Source organism: Eurypyga helias, unplaced genomic scaffold (assembly GCF_000690775.1).
Source record: "Eurypyga helias isolate BGI_N326 unplaced genomic scaffold, ASM69077v1 scaffold8378, whole genome shotgun sequence".
In the NCBI taxonomy this organism is placed as follows: Eukaryota; Metazoa; Chordata; class Aves; order Eurypygiformes; family Eurypygidae; genus Eurypyga; species Eurypyga helias.
This window is the reverse complement of record NW_010268847.1, coordinates 2725-9172: the sequence shown is the minus strand read 5'-3', so window position 1 is coordinate 9172 and position 6448 is coordinate 2725.

Here is a 6448-nt window from a genome sequence, read left to right as displayed (position 1 = left end):
CCTGTTTTTTCTGAAGGAAAAAAAAAAAACAAACCAAAAAACACCCCAAAACCCCCAAAGAATCCTGGTAGCAAGCATCCTGACAGCACCCCACGGGCCCTAGCTAAGCTCTGTACGTGGCAAGACCCAGAACAGCAAAACAGACCTAGGACCCAGCACCGCAGCGAATGAAATCGCTGCAACTATTTTTTGTCCTTTCACAAGAACCCTGCCCTTTCGCAGTCTCAGTTATGAGCAGCGCCAGCACACACCAGCCACTTCCTCTACCCCAGGATTCACCAACCAGAAATACGGCAGACAACAAAGCAAAATACCTGTCAATCGCTAGTTCATAACCCAGTATTAGCAGAGTTCAAGTGTGGGTTGCTACAGTTTATTTCTGCATATTTCCACCTCCCAGTCTGTGTCATTATCACGCCGATTCATTCTACAGCTCCTTTTCCACAGCCAGCGAGCACAGGAATTACCCAGGGCTGGCTGTTGAGCAAACCTGCACCGAAAGCTTCCTTCCATCTACTGCGCCTGCTGCTAATTCCCTCCACAGCTCTGCTCATTAATGAAAATAAAACACAATAAAAGAGAACCACACGCATATACACCTTGCCCAAATTCCCTCCATACTGGCTGATCCTGAGTCACCACCAGCGATTAACTGTTGCCATACAGTGAGGAGGACACGGTTATTAAATTAATAGGGGCTGCTTAACCTGGCTACAAATATACATGAGTTCTTTGTGCCTTAGTGAGCTAATAAGGCATGTGCTAATTACATTAATTCAAACAAGCCCAGCGTGCCCTGAGGGCAAAGAGAGAGAAGGGTGCAGCAAACCCATGCCCTTTCACAATAGATGTGTGTGAGCGGAAAGGACTTGCCTCAACACAGCTCTCAGAAGAGAAGCAGAGGAACGCTGCAGTTTGCACCCTACGGCTCGCCCAGCCCCGCTGCCTGGTTCACGTGCAAAAAGCCTTGCTTGTTCACCCAGCTCTTAGTGCAGTGATAGGCATGGGATCCCCCCTCCAAAGGGCCAGCCAGCTTGTCCCTCCCTACCTCCGTGGCTCAGAATCATGGCAAGGCTCCGGATGACACCCTGCTGCTTTGGGACCACGAGCCTGGGACCCTGCAAGCAGCCCCTTTCCCACAGGGACCATGTGGCACCAGCAGCCTCCAGCCATGGAGCAGTCACTCAGCATCCTGCCACGCGCCGCTCCTCACGCGGACCAGTCTCCTCCCCGTCCCCAAAGTCAGCCAGGGACAGCTTGGCCAGGCAGGCAGCACGCAGAACCTGTCGTGTGAGCTCAACCAAGTTAGGCAACCCCAACCAGCTCCCTAAACCCACCTGGCTATGGGGGCAGGTGGCACTGTGCACACTGACTGTGACAAAATAGGAACTGAGCCTTCAGAAAGGGGAAGAGGAAGGGACAGACTGTGGCAGCGAGAAGAAAAGAACAGCAGGAGAGAGATGCACAATCCCAGCAAGGTTCAGATACACGCAGAGAGGAGCCTCCCATCTGTCCAGCCCAAGGGTAACAGACCTGCCACCCCGATGAGGAGCCTTCCCCGGCATCAGCTGCGCTCACACGGAACGTGTCTGCTTGGCACTGCCACCACCTCCTGGCACGCGAGGGAGGGAGAGGAAGAGGGGAGGAAGTCAGTCATATTTCTTTGCATCTCCACGGACACACGGTCACTGAGCACTTGCTGAAGCACGTGCTTGTACCTCTGAAGACTAACGGACTGTGCCAGAGCAAAGCAAAGGTGTGGGGGGTTTTCCCCTCTGTTCCCACTTCATCCTGTATGGCATGCAACTGCCGGTACCCAGGGCCATCCCCAGGAGGCCTGAGAAGCAACCACCTTTCTCTGACAGCAAAGACCATGCCATGTGAATTGCAGGGTGTTTTAAAGACATGACCTCCCCCACAAGAAGAGAGAACCTACAATCAGGCACCAGACTGCAGAAGGGCAGCACGACGCAGTCTGTCCTGCGCAAAGTGGCACTGGTACAGGCTCAGTGCAGTCTTGACAGTGGGTTGGCAGAGAAGATGCAAACATTTTCATGAAGGAAATCATACCAGGGATTTTTGGCCCCTGGAAAGTGCATGTCTCTCAAGCCACATGATTTTATATCTCAGTGGAGGCTGTGGTTACTCAGTCACTAATCCAGCATAACTTCAGGCTACTGCCAAAAAGGAGGGAGCTCTTTTTTCCCCCAGCAACTAGAGGAACCCATTTCAGCACAGGCCTATTCCCAGGTCAATGCATAACTGAACACACAAATGCTTGTGCTGGCACAAAAAAGGAGAGGCATGAGTGAGAAGCAGGGCTGTGCCTCGCAGCAGCAGCCTGACTGCTGTGGGTACTGTGGATAAAAACCCCAAACAGACAATCAGCAACAGAATAGAATGAGAATCCCTCCAGCTGACAATGAGGGTGCCAACACCAAGATATCATAGGTTAATGAAACAGAACCCCAGGGCCTGAAAGGATGGTAACCCTCCTGTGTCACCCTCTGGAGTTCGGAGCTGGGGTCCTAAGGCAAGGTGACAGAGAAGCATCGAGCAGGAGCCACCACGTCAGCATGCAGTCACTGGTGTACAGACTGCTCGCCAGAGCCAGGACTGTTTCAGGGCCTTTTGTACAAGACCAAAGACAGAGAGTAGGCATGGTAACAAAAGGACGTTTCCCAGCCTCCCTGCAACAGCAGGCAGAGACCTTTCTGAGGAAGGAAGACTGTGTCATTACTTCCCACCGCCAAAGACAGAATTTGACTAAAACTCCCAGTACACTAGAAGAAATGCCAGTTAAATGTCGTGTTAATCAATATTCCTTGCCTTGCAGGCACAGGAATGGCAACAGAGGACACTGCTGCTGCCAGTCACTTTGTTGTGCAGGTACATGGACGTACCTGCTCTTCTCCTGCGTCACAAACAGTATTTCCCTCCACCCACCTCAGCTGTTTGCTTACACCAAAGCTGTTCAGATCACAGCAAAATGGCTCCTTGCTAAACACGCATCAGCAGCCCCACAAGGGTCACGTTGCTCCTAAAGAGGTTAGCAGCCCCTCCAGGGAAACTCGTACGTGCTCCGTGGAAAGCAGAGGAATTGTCAAGCGGAATGCAACCACCGCCTGACGGCTCAGGAGTCTGCGGCGTAATCCATCCGCCAGCTCCCTGCTCACCTCGAGTGCTCTGAACCAGCAGACTGCAAGGCAGGCAAAGCATTCCCAGCAGAAAGACAATATACTTGGGAGGCTACAGGCAAATGAAAACACATGCAGTCCTGCTCATCTGAACAGAGCAGGACAAGACGTAACACAAGAAAGGAGAAAGAGCGAGAAGAATAAAGTGAAACAAGGTCAAACTTGGAAAGTCGTTCTCTGGACATTAAATGTCCTACCTGGCTACTCCACATGCGCTGTGCGACGCTGCTGTCTGCCAGCTGTATCCACAAGAATTTACCTGTCACGTTAAGCATCCTCATTAAAGTGACTCATCTTGACCTGGACCAGTTTTCAAAAATTAAAGACGACCAAAACAAACCACCCCTGAAGCACACCTCACAGCCCAGCTCTACCTACCAACCAACACTCTCGCCCAAGAGCGCAGGGCACACGGGCAAACAGCACAAAGAGGTGCCGTGCCAGGGACAGCGCGACAGGCGCGTTGCACGGGGTGACTAACAGCGGTTTGGCAACACAGCAACCAGACACCCTGCTCTGCTCCAGAGGTCCTCAGACAAGGACTTCTGGGCTCCAATCCATGATCCCCATCGGAGCCAGCTGTGGCTACTCGTGTGGGAACCTGCGCACCCTGCAGCAGAGCCCACATGAGAGGTGGCACAGTGCTCTGCTGCCGCCACGGCTGGTGTCAGGACCGAAGGTCTGGTACCAGCTGGGGAAACCGCGTTCTCTCCTTCCCCTGCAAGGGCAGTAACCTCATCAGGAAGAGGGAGAGGGAAGAGGGAAAGGAGAGGTTGGACTCAGCACCTAGCTCTGCCACAGTTCATCAGCATGGTCGACTGTGAGACTTAAACGCCCTTTCAGGGCAGCAAGTTTGTCAGCCCACATATACGCACAGGGGTGTCCAAACAGCACACGCCACAGCTGACGTGTTTGCTTCCGGCTCCAGACCACCTCAAAGTGAACTGCCACAGGTCCAGGTAACTGCACCAGCATGACAGAGCGCCCAGTGCCAGATGACACTGCAGCCTTCCCGCAATCTCACCCACGTGCCAAGTAACGTCCCTCTCCCAGGAACTGACCCTGCTGTGGTTCACCTCCACGAGAACAGCCGAACCTCACCACAGGGGAAGCAGGAGCTTGCTCCGTGCTAGGGACATAGCAGAGCCCACAGAAACTGAGTCAGCAGTGCACAGATGCCTCTCGATCAGACTGCTCAGCCTCCTTGGGAGCGTGCTGGCTGGCAGCACGCCGCATGGTGCACTCGGGCACGCGCCCACACACAGCTCAGCAGCGGCCTGGCACTTCTTTTCCCCTTTCCAAAGCCAAATCCAGACCATCTGTTGAATTATTTCTGCTAATCATCCCCCTTGCAGGAAGGGCTGGGAGCTGAGTTTAGCTGTTTTCATAGCGCCTGGCATTTCTGTGGCACTTAGCACTTCAGCATCCAAGCTATTTCCTTCAAGCTCTCCATTAGTTTTGAAGAACCAGAGTGGGGCACCAAGGAACCTTCATTCTAAGTTTCTGGGAAAAAAAAACAAGGAGCCATCAAAAAGACAACAGCTGCTCAGGTCATGCACACATTTAGCTGCTGCCAAAGCGAGCAGGACAGTTCAGAAGGGCTCAGGCCAACGCAAGGTGTATCATGTCCTTTAAAAGGACTACTACCCTTAGAAAGCAGCCTTAATAAACAACAGTTGCTCCCAAAGAATGAGATGAACCAGCACGTGCTCCTGTTGCCTGACAGAGGCAGAGCTCAGCTTACCCAGGGCACGGAAAAGGAAGCTACCCCCATCCTTGAGAAAGCACCCTGAAGGAGAGACCATCTCCTACATCAGGCCTTACCTTCTGCAACAGCTGCCAAGCATACAAGCAGGAAAACCCTGGAAGTGCTGCTGTCCCTGCTGCATTGTAGGGGACAGGGACAGACATTTTACTGTTTATCCAAGGTTGTGCTCTGAATCTTTGGCAAAGCAGAAGGCAGGACTCAAATTCACAGTTAGCCCCTGGAATAGCCTGTCCTTAAAACATGCTTCCTTATTTTTTTTTATAAACCCCTAACTATCACAGTACTGAACAAGGCACCATGCAAGCTCCCAGTCTGCACGTGGCCTTGGAGAATCACAGAATGGTTTGGGTTGGAAGGCACCCTAAAGATCATCTAGTTCCAACCCCCCTGCCATGGGCAGGGACACCTTCCACTAGACCAGGTTGCTCCAAGCCTCATCCAGCCTGGCCTTGGACACTTCCAGGGATGGGGCATCCACAGCTTCTCTGGGCAGCCTGTCCCAGTGCCTCCCTACTCTCTCTGTGAAGAAATTCTTCCTGATACCAAATCTGAATCTCCCTGCTTTCAGTTTAAACCCGTTACCCCTCATCCTGTCAACGTTTCCATCCCACCCTACCCAGCAGGCAACAGGGAACTGTCCTCGTCTCCTCTCCCAAGGTGCACTGGCAGCACATCCATTAAAGCAGTTAAAGGCAGCAAGGGGTCAGACACCGCAGTGACAAGGACACAGCACTCTGCAGCATCAGAAGTGACAGATGCGCTGGCCCAGACTAAGCACACCACATGCTACCACCTCCCTCCATGCATTTATCCATGCAAAGCCAGTGCCTGCCCAGGCTAGGAGCTTTCCCATCACACGGCACAGCCCCTTGTCCAAGCAATAAAGGGTTCACTGAAAGCCATGGGTGAATTCAGAAATGAAGGATCACATCTACCCAACTGGCTTCTGCCTTGTTCCAAACCAAGACCTCCCTGCACAGCATCTCTCTCCTGCTAAAATGACTTGCTGAAAGTCCCAGATCTTTGTGCTGTAGTTAAAAGAGAAAAGCACACACCTTCTCTCTTCCCAAAGGCCTCCTCCAAGACAGTCACTCAGTGCAGCAGCACCACTGTCCTGTACAAGAGCGGAAGTTTTCTTCCCTCTCCTTACTTAGATCCTCATAGCTGGGGCAACCTTTACATGGAGAGCACGAGCCCCCAGCCATGGCATCAAACTCCAGGTGGGGCATGCAGAGTCTTTGATGGGACTTCAGTCATCTCCAGTTGCCCAAATTCACGCTATTCTGGTAAACTGAGCTGGATCAAAATCAACCTCTCTCCTCCTGGCCTCTGGATAAATGCTGCAGATCCAGGAAAGAAATAAGTATATATCCAGGCAGCTCTCCCTGATAAACCACACACCAGCATCAGCACTGGAGGAAGGAGCAGGGCACAGGGAGGTTTGAGAAGGCATAGCCACCCACCCACAACACCACCACCAAAA